This window comes from Dendronephthya gigantea, unplaced genomic scaffold (assembly GCF_004324835.1).
Source record: "Dendronephthya gigantea isolate DGI-Jeju-01 unplaced genomic scaffold, DenGig_1.0 000099F, whole genome shotgun sequence".
Classification (NCBI taxonomy): Eukaryota; Metazoa; Cnidaria; class Anthozoa; order Malacalcyonacea; family Nephtheidae; genus Dendronephthya; species Dendronephthya gigantea.
This window is the reverse complement of record NW_021163109.1, coordinates 608734-619868: the sequence shown is the minus strand read 5'-3', so window position 1 is coordinate 619868 and position 11135 is coordinate 608734. Positions and strand designations below refer to the sequence as shown.

At 36.1% G+C, this 11135-nt stretch overlaps 1 long non-coding RNA gene across 1 annotated transcript; it reads right to left on the bottom strand.

Moving 5' to 3' along the window:
- Positions 1–4872: 4872 nt before the first annotated feature.
- LOC114534405 lies at positions 4873–7152 on the bottom strand. The gene is made up of 3 exons (XR_003688128.1): positions 6892–7152; positions 6422–6710; positions 4873–4908 (listed from the first exon to the last, which is right to left on the bottom strand). It is a non-coding gene; the product is annotated as an uncharacterized LOC114534405 (long non-coding RNA).
- Between the last annotated feature and the right edge of the window lie 3983 nt (positions 7153–11135).

Sequence of the window (11135 nt, the reverse complement as noted above, 5' to 3'; positions counted from 1 at the left end):
TATGCAGTAAAATATTGATAGTGTAAAGAAAGGCTTATGACCCCATTTTGTCCAGCTATAAATATCGAGACGTTGCCCTTATACATAATGACGTCACTTGTCGCCGCGAATGAAAGTCTTCAAAAATGGCTACTGTTTGAAGGCTGTTTTCCACTCATCGCAAAATCAACTCGCAAGCTCGCTGCTAGTGTTTGCATCTAATTAAAGTAAATTGTCAAGCATTGTGATTGGACAAAATTATTCGCAGCGAGCTTGCGAGCTAGTCTTTCCGACTAGTGGATAAGAACCTTAGGCCTAATATGACACATCCAGCAAATAACTTCAATATTTATTTTACAGCTTAGTCTTTTTCTACAATTAAAACTATCAACAATATGATCCATTCTCTTGACGTTTTTCTTGCGTGACTACTAAGTGACGTCATTGCACATTAGATCTTTTAGTACCCATAGCTTAGTGATGACGAATTTAAACCTATTTTTGAAATTTCCCACATAAATTGTTGTTTTCACCAAATTTTTCAACGTTTTAGGCGAAGCTGGTATTTGGGGGGTTAATGGTGTTGGTGAGGTGTTTATTAGAGAAGGAGTATCTGCGACAGATTCATCTGGAACTGGATGGAAGAAATTACCTCATTCGATGTTAAAACAAATTGATTCAGGGCCTCGTCATATAGTGTTTGGAGTGAATGAAAATGGTATTATATTTTGTCGTGGTGGTATTACTGACGATAAGCCGGAAGGAACGATTTGGCACGAAGTTCTTGGTAGGTTAATATACATGAGCTGTGGTGCGCTCGGTTGCTGGGGTGTGAACAGACATCACAATGTTTATTACCGCTCTGGAGTTACTGAAACGAACTGTAACGGTTTAGCATGGCATTCAATACCAGGAGTTTATTTAACACAAATTGAGGTTAGTTAAAAGTAAATAGTGCATGTACTTAATGTATAGTGCATGCCTTGTATATCGGTAATCTGGATTTTTTAGTCATGCTTAAATTATGATAAGTACAAATAATAAACAATTATTATTGGATGAGGCTGAGCAGGATATACAAACATTGACTGATTAAATATTCATTGGGTTTTGAAAAACAAGCACATGAGCATGAACAAATAGTAAATACTCAAAATAAAGAGGACAAGCTCGCGAATTTCCCGCGCTTGTGCACCATACCGCTGTAAAACGGCGGGCGCGGACCAATAACCTCTACAGATAACAACCTAACCGCTGAAAAATACGGCAGGCAACGCCAGATAACACTATGTCCGCTAAAAAATTGCGCGAGCACCCAGAGATAGCTGAAATTATCCGTACATTTTCAGCCAATCAGTAGACGATTACTTTATTTAATGAATAATAATACTAGTTATTAGAGAGTGAAAGTGGAGTTTCCTGTCAACGGTAGGGTCCACTCAGACCTGTGGCATGCATCACCAGTTACTTCCAACTGGCAATGACACGTACTGCATCATTACAGCAGCTATCCATTATTAAAATTCTGCTGGAACGATTTTTCACGTTTGAATAACATACTATGCCATTATTAATTCAAAGAATCATATTTTCTAGGCTGGTTTGACCGGCGATGTCTTTGGCATCAATATGAATGGAGTCGTTTACCGACGTGTTGGTATCAGTGTGACAACACCGAGAGGAACCTCCTGGGAACAGATATCTGAGCATGCTTCTCACGTTACCACTGGCCTGAACGGGCAATATTTTTTGCTCAAAGGGAACATTTTTCACTCTCCGTAATTCGCTCGCTAAAGCTAGCACAGAAATATTTAATCAAAGTCAGTGTCGCACATGTAGTATGGTAGTACTTATGGTAGTACCTGTACTTATTTAAGAAAACGAGTATGATTAGATGAGCAATAAACTGCAGTATCTCCAGCAGTAATCACTTGTAAATATAGTTGCACATAGATTTCTAAAAGGTTTAAAGTTAGCACAGAAGTATTTAAGTTAATCAAAGTGGTGTCGCACATGTAGTATGGTAGTACTTATGGTAGTACCTGTAATTATCTCAGGAAACAAGTATGATAAGATGAGCAATAAACTGCAGTATCTCCAGAAGTAGTCACTTGTAAATATAGTTGCACATAAAGCTGTGGGGGTTGTGGGGGTGCGAGACTGACAACCACCCCCTACCTCTGACCTTGCACATTACAAATGATTTGCTGTTACATATTCTGCTCATTTCAAAACCGGACAATCACGCTTCAGCGCTGGTCTCGCCAGTTAGTAGGTTGGATTTGCACTGGAAATGCAAACTATTTTACAGATTTGCACTATTTTTTTTTTTAAATCCGTATCATAGAAAAAGCTAGTATTAATGCTGGCCAATTTCAATATAGATTATTTAAAAACAAAGGTCTCGAACTTAAGCCATAATCATATTTACCAATCCAATAAAATTAAAAAAAAATAGTTATTTAGAATAGCCAAAGTTATGATCAGTTACGTATGATCAAAGTTATGATCAGTTACGTATTTATATGCAAAGTATAAGGTCTAACATTGATGTACTAGCAATTAATGAAACTAAACTAGATTCCTCGATTACAAATAATCAAATTTAAATCCCTGGTTACGACGTTGTTAGAAGTGATAGACAACACCATGGTCGTAATGGTGGTGGGGTGTGTTTGTATGTTAGAAGTAATTTAAACTTTAAAGTCCGTAGTGATTTAGTAAACTCTGAACTTGAGCTACTATTTGTCCAGATTTCTAACCCTCGTTCTAAGCCTTTCCTGGTAGGGACTTGGTATAGACCTCCTAACTCTGCACAGCATCTATTCTCTCTCTTCCAGCAGATAATTGATAAAATTGATTCCGAAAACGCCGAAATGTATTTACTAGGTGACCTAAATTGTGATTTATTAACTCAAACTCCTAATGCTAATACCCTCGAGCTTTCGGATATATTCGACATATACAATCTTACTCAACTTATTGAGGAACCAACACGAGTGACTAATACTTCGCAGTCTTTACTTGAGGGGTTACCAAGAATGTTTGCCGATGATACGAATATAAGTTTTCGAAGTAATAACTTTGACGACCTCGAAAGAGTTATGAATACTGAACTTGAAAGACTTAAAGAGTGGCTTAATGTTAATAAATTAAGTTTGAACATTGCCAAAACCGAATTCATGGTTATCGGTTCTCGTCAAAGACTATCAACTTTCGATGACCATGATATTAATGTTATTGTCGATAAGAAACAAATCGAAAAGGTAGAGAGTACTAAATCACTAGGACTTTCTATTGACGAAAACTTGACCTGGAAAAAACATATTCATTTGACGATATTTCTAAAAAAGTATCATCAGGAATAAGTGCTTTAAAACGAATAAGAAGTTTTGTCAACCACGATACAGCAGCTAGAGTGTATCAGGGGTTAATCGAGCCATATTTTTCATATTGTGCTCCTGTTTGGGACGGCATTGGTAGTAAATTGAACGACAAACTTCAAAAACTCCAAAATAGAGCTGCACGTGTTATAACTTGCTCTCCCTATGATGCCTCCTCTAGCTCTGTTCTTGAAAAACTTGGTTGGAATAACTTGCATGTCAACCGTAAAATGCAAAAAGCGATTCTCGTGTATAAATTCAGGAACAATTTAACACCTATGTATTTACAAGATTTGTTTGTCACTAGAGTTAATCACTATAGTCTCAGAAATATACTAATGGCAAACTATTCGTTCCTAAACCTAAAACTGACTATCTTAAACGCTCCTTCAGTTTTAGTGGAGCTTCAATATGGAATAGCTTGCCTGAGCCCTTGCGTCTCTCTGAATCTCTTTCTTCATTTAAAAGATCTCTAAGAATTAATTGTAATTCTATTTAGCTTAATCCGACCCCCACACGGCAACCTGGTAGAACAGTGGTTTTTATATATCGGTCACATAATTTATATATTATAGTTTAGAGTAATTTATCATCTTTACATGTATTTTACTGAATGGTTTACCGTGTTTTAAATAAAGGCGATGTATGCATGTATGTATGCATGCCAATGTTTCCTTCCGTTATAGAAAATCAATTAAAAGAAAAGTGCTTAATTTCTCACGAAGTAATATGTTAGATTTTCATACAATTTTTTTTCGAATTTCAAAGTAAAACGTGACCACTATAGGTGAGCTAAAACAGGCTTTCAAATACTTTCGACCAGCCGAAGTACGTTATATCACAGATCAATCCTGATATTAGCGAGTTTATAAGATCCACAAAATCTACGACGCGGACGTGACATAAAAACTGATATTATAGTGTTAAGAAACCAGTAATGATTTGTTTTACATACGGTTCTGACTTTGTTCATCAAAAGGAGTTTATCAAAAGGAGTAATTTCTCTCCCTTTTCTTAAACTCGCTATTGTTGAGAATGCGCTTTTTCATTTTTATTTTTATTTTATAAATTTTTCTTCCAACTTGGCTTTTTTATTTCACCTTGCTTGCCATATGTACGCAAAGCGGATCTATTTTTCTAATGGAAAGCTAAATGTTGCCGGTAATACCAATATTAATGCCTCATTTTCATGCCCTATTCTAACAACATGCTATACATCTGGGCATTTGTTTACAATGCATGTAGCTGGGCCTCAATATGTTCTATACTCAGTCTTTCAAATACGCTATGTTCAAAATTACATCATCATTTTGTCCCAACATTCCCAAATTACAACAATTTACAAAAAATTCTCTCCAATTGGTCCCATGCCAATATACAGAATTAAAACGCTTTCAAAAAATAATTTAGACGCGTGTCCATTGTTTTAATCTGTGGCTGATTGATACTTTGGCTTTCGTTTCCTTGCCATTCTCCACCTGCTTTTACTATTTTTGCGTCTTGTTACTCGCCTGTGTCTGTGTGCTTTCACCGTGATTGTTACTGGCTGGAAAATATGTCAGTCGCATAATAAGCATAAAAAATGAAAAGAAAGGGCATATATCACTAGGTTTCGATATAAAGAAGGAAGCTGTTAGAATGGGTAACTAAACATGGTCTACAATCTATTATTTGGATCAATAGCTAGACATGCATGCAAGCAGTACATATCGATCGTCTAGATCGCTCACTGAGCACTCTATATAGACTTAATATTTTTGCAGTTTGCTCCTGTATTTGAACTTTACGCGTTGTTTTATACTCTCACTGAGTGTATGTTATAGTTGGCATCTACCTGCATGCAGTATCAGGAAAACTCAGGTTTGTCATTGGTTTAAAAAACAGGGCGAGCCTATATAATCTTTATATCCAACAATCTCTGAACTTGCTCATTACAAAATTATGATTTTCCATTAAAAAATTTGCTTATTTCGGACAGAAAAAACATGCCTCAACGCTGGTTTCTACACCGGTGGCGGAGTCAGCCTGATAATGTAAGCAAATTCAGTCGCTTTTTTCTTGAAATGATTGTTTTCCGCTCAATGAACAGCAAAATGCCTACGCTACCGCTTTCCACATGCAGTACAGTCTTATGGTGCATGGCGCACAGATTAGTAGAACTGGTCACTGGTGCATGGCGCACAATAAGGTAGAAGTCACGATATACTTTTCACATTGAAGATACTAATAGAGACTGCATGATAACAGAAGTAAGTTAAATCTTGTGCAGTCTCTTTGATAAGTATTTCTTTCATAACATACTATGATACCGACCTTGACGTATATAAATTATACATTTTACTCTGGTTTAAGAAAAACGCGTATATAAGTGTCCGACATGCAGCCTTGTGAGTGGTTGTATTATAATAACACCCAATTAATAGATAGATTTATAGATAGATTTTTAAAGGCATTTTTCGACTTGCAATCATTTTCAGCTTCGCAATTTAATTATAAAACGCTCCTTTTCAGCGTAAAGTTATCTGCTTTCGCACATATAGCTACAATGCACAGAATTCTTTACCTTATGATATTAAGTTATACTGACGTAATGCACAAATGAAGATATATCAAACTATATCGACTACATGAAACAAACGTGGATCGACTAGAAAACAGTCTTCATATTGTCGCCTCAGGGTTTTCATGCATAACATTGAGATAATAGTTATTCAACATCATTAGGGCAAAATAAATTTGTTAACATGCAAATATTAGGTAACATTCCTTTTTTTTGTCGGACATTGTGAACAGTTAGGCAGGGATATTTGCATGCCGTGTCAAAAATAAATCGTGATTCACAAATTTATACCATTTAATCAGCCGTTCGTATTGCGAGTCAAAACTGCAAAAATAATATGTAAGTTTCATAATCCTATATTATATAACACTGACTTTTTTTATGTCATATAACACTGTCGTTATATATTCTAGCTTAATATTGCTGCAGTGACCATTGTAGTATAGGGGAAAATTATTCATAACAAAATCCTGCTTTTCCGAGTGTCATTCTCAGTTACCTTTTTTGTTGTTCTGCTACAACCCATCCACACGGCTCCGCCACAGCGAGCACCTGCATAGCTCATTGACAGCATTGCCAAGACGACGAGCAAAAGGCCGTAAGTTATGACTTTCGTAGTGGAAAACATGGACGCATTGAACTCAATAATTATGATGTCAATTCCTAACAAACTTTGCTCAAAATGCGACTGTCTGCGTGAAGGTCGTTATATATATTGACTGCGATGAAAATACCGACGTGTCTGGTTTGCTTAAAAAGTCGCGACGTGCAGGTTGCCTGTGGTATGACTAGTAATAAAAAATGATTATATAGATAGCCATAAGGTGAGCGAAACATTAATAACCAAGAATAGAATGGACACTCTATAAATGGGAAGGAAGAACAGGAAACGAGCCAACAGCAATTATAACGCTGCTATATTGGGGGTTTTATCGAGTCCCACATAGTTTGGAGGAAAGGTTTACTTACCTTTAGGGTGATTCTTCTTATTGTACGTTCTTCACGGCTGTTGTTTTCACCCCTTTCTTTGTTATTTACAAGGTACGGAGAACAAGTCGGAATGAATCGCCTTCAAGCTCACATTTGCCTGTCTCTGCGAATGATTCTGTAAATACGTCTAAAATACTATACTGCTGCCTTACTGGCATTCCAAACTAAAATGTGGTAAACAATCAGAGCAATGCCCACAAACCCACATTTTAATTAAAATGGTATAAGATTTCTTGTTCCGTCTGTATGTCTATATGATTATCTTTTCAATATATTGGGTTTTTCAGTCTGAAAATTTGCCAGCAAGCCCGTCGTGCATGGAACGTGAATTTGTACGTGGCTAAATATATACATATGATTACTTAATAATTCATACATATAGTAATGTTTTATTGGCAATATCACGCGTGATGTGGGATGACTTGGCAATTGTCCCATTAAAAAAATAAAAATTGTTTTTAAAAACCTGCAGAAAAAAAACAACGAAACCCACCAACATTGCTCAATGACGTCATTGCGTGATGGCATTGATTTAAAAGACGAAAATTTTTCCTGTTTGTCCCATGTTTGTAAAATTTTCAAGCCTAGCTGGGCCTCTCAAAGAAACAAAGAAAAACTAAGTAAAGGATTGCACTGGCTTTCGGTTCATCAAACATGGCAGACTATGGATTAGTCTGACGAATAGAATTTCTTTCATAGAATAATTCGAGTGCAGAATTGCAGTATTTTCGAATTCAATCAACAGCATTTCTTTCACGCCACCGAATATAAACAGATTTCGAAAGATTTTTTTTCATAGCAGGAAATAAATCGATAGAACATTACCCAACCGATCAATCTGGTTGATAATACAGGATGAGTAAAAAACCTGCAACTTGCCACATAGCTGCTGCTAAGGCTAATCGCGTTCATTTCGAAGTTAAACTTCATTCTAATCGTGCATGAGATAACTCTCCGAAGTCAACTGTGTCTTTTTGGACACAAGAGAATGACCTAATTAGGTCAGTTATAAGTTCGTGGGCAAATTTGCATGTGAGTGGGCATCAGATCCTGTCAGTAGCACATCATACACGACAGAATGAATGGATAGATCTATCGTATCGTATTTTTTAAATAAGTAGGTCGTTTTAATTCAAAGGGATCCCCTTTTGCTTTTTGGTATACTCTGTAATAGGACAGTTTCTCACTTATCAAAACAGCGCGCGCACAATCATTGCTTTCTGTGCACCAATTAATGACTTTCGAACAGATAGGCGCAAAAAGCAATCCACGGGCCAGGTATGCGGCGTCTTCTAGTAACTTCCATCAAATTTGGGTCAACAACGGCCTAAAATAGACAAAAATCGTCGGGAATTTTCGAGACCGGCAAGTATTTATGGCGGAGTTAATATCATTTCGAGTGAAACCACGAGAGAGTTTTTGTTATTTTAGGCAATTGTTAGCTTATGTTTTGCCACATTTGTTGAGAACAAACTCTCTGAAATAGATTATTTTCTATATCCGCAAACCTAGAGACTGTATTGCGCAGTCTAAAAACCTCCAGCTTTAATTGTGTGAGGCAACATTAGCTCCAATTAGAAATGCATTTTGCAAATTTTATCAATTTTAGTTCAAATGGATTGCAGTAAGATAAACCATACGTAAAAATATCGTATCAAGATAATTCATCGTGATATAGTATTATGCGCTGGCGGTGTTTCCAATTGTGCAAATATTTGGCCAAAAATACTTGTTTCGAGAGAGCTTGTCATCGGAAAATTAATTCATATTATTGGCCGTGATAATCAGATTAAGCTGTTTCTGCGTGTTTGATGAGGTCGAGCATATCGTTTGTACCGGAACTAGCTAATTATAAATAACTGATTCCAAAGTGTGATAAAATAGTTGGCGTTTAAAAAACGGATATATCTAATAAAAAACAGACGCGTATGATTAAGATAATCAGAAGCGCTGCGCAACTATATGAAATGTGGAAAGTTTGTCTGAAATCACTTGTGCATGCGCAATATGCTTTGACCATTGGAAAATATTACAATGAATCGCAGATTTTAGCAGCTAGTGTTGGCCAGGTCTATATGTCTCTACTAACGAAATTTCAACGCTGCATTTTACATGACGTAAACTTTAAGTACAAATTCTACACGAATTAATTTTTACAATACAAAAGCGCACATTACATACTCCATGAAGAACCGAAAACTTTGCGACCATTATGAAGTAAAAAATATCGCAACAAAACACTTTAAAAAACACTTCATTTCGTATCAAGAAAAACTTTTCTCGACGTTTCGACCTTAGGGACTTTATAAAAAAATGTTAGATTTGGTCAATTTTATAGTTGCTATATCAATACATTTGATGCGAGTTTGTTTAAAGATGCTGCCAAAGACCGACTTTGATGATTAGTAGATTTACATAATGACCACTGCGTGTGCAAAATAAGTCTTTGCTTATTTATGTTCTTGTCAGTTCGTCTTTTGAGTCAAAAAGATACTCGTTGTGAAAAGTGTGTATGAAGTTTCAAAAAATCGGTTGACAGTGGTAGGCCTATACTCCGACAAATATACTGTCTGTATGGCGTTTTCATATTTTCATATATCTGTACAGTCGCGTTTCTATATACTTTCAATCCGGCATTTAATTTTTGTACCTATTGTTAATGCAACTTGATCATGTGAATAATAAGCACCACTCATGTAAACATCGTTGTTCATTAACAGTCGCGGTACAGTTATAAATTGCGGTAAAGTTTGGCGAAAACCTAAATTTAGAAGTTATTGAACTAATAACTCATATTATTAAGTCATTATACATGGTTAAGTCCATAGTGTTGAGCTAGTTGGCGATTAGTAATATTACGGAGTACGGTGGATATTTAAAGTTTAAAAACCGGAAATGCACCTCAACAATAAATATAATCTATATTATAGGAAGCGGGATATATGAGAGAGTAAAGCTAGCAGCAGTATAGAACTTTATGTTCAGCCCAGTGCTGGCCAATTGTTCCTAGCACAACTTTCAAACAAACTCGAATCGCATTCCTGTGTCTTTTTATAAATTTATTTTATTTGCTGTTTATAATAACAAATATAACATATAAAGTACGCGCATGCATGTTGAGAACGAGAAACAGAACGTAGCCGGCCACGTCTGAAACTTCCGTAGGTCGGTAGGTGTTCATTTCATATCTTTTCTTATTGTTATTCATTTCTCTTTAATGATCCAGTGTCCCGATGAGCCGCCATCGCCGTGTTTCGCAGCGACGCGGGGGCTTGGGAAATATTCATTATATAATATGCAGCGGTTTTATTGACGAATCCGCCATTTTGAAAAGCGATAATAACATGCACACGTGCGATTATTCATGATAATAACACATGTGCAATTATCGTGTTTGATCCACCGATCTGGAATCTGGTGATAAAAAAACTTTTCAAAAAAATAGTTTTTTATTATATAATAGCTAAAAAGAATAATACATGGATGTTCGTGTTCAGAAAGATATCTCACTCCTTCGCTGCGCTCACTCGTTCGATATAATTCTCAACACTCGAAATAAATTCCATATTTCCGCGCATCCATGTATTATTCTCTATCTATGCGAAGCGGCGTGCCGTCTATCCTTCCTCGTATAAGTAATGTAGCATTCCTCGGTTTTAGCTGATTGCACGTCAGTCGTCAAACCCAAACTTCCCAACGATTATTAATTATCCGTTGGACATTTCAACTGTTGGATTTTATTTCACATCATCTACCAAAAGGTAAATCGAGTGGAGATGCCATGCGTGTTACCCCTTTCTTATATAGATTAAATGCCAGAGGATTTTTCTAAAAAATAGCGTGATTATCGTCGGCTGCTTTCTTGTTGACATATGTCTTGAAGTTATCTTTTTATACCAGTGATTCTTCTTGGAAATACTGCTGGATATGACCCGTTTATAGTTAAAATTTTAAACGCAAGAATCATTAGTACATTGCTGTAGTCCGTATAAGAAAATGGCATAGCTGTTTTGGTATTAACTCATAGTTTTTGTTAGTTTTTTTAAATTACATATATCTAATTGCCACATCTTATCCTGATATTTTAGAATTTCCTGTTTTCGAAGCAACACAGGGATGAATGAATGTAGCATTGAAAGTCTTGGAAAGAAATGCTAATATATTATTTTATATCAACGGCTAATTAATATGTCTTCCTCGATTGCAACGGAACCTTCCAATAA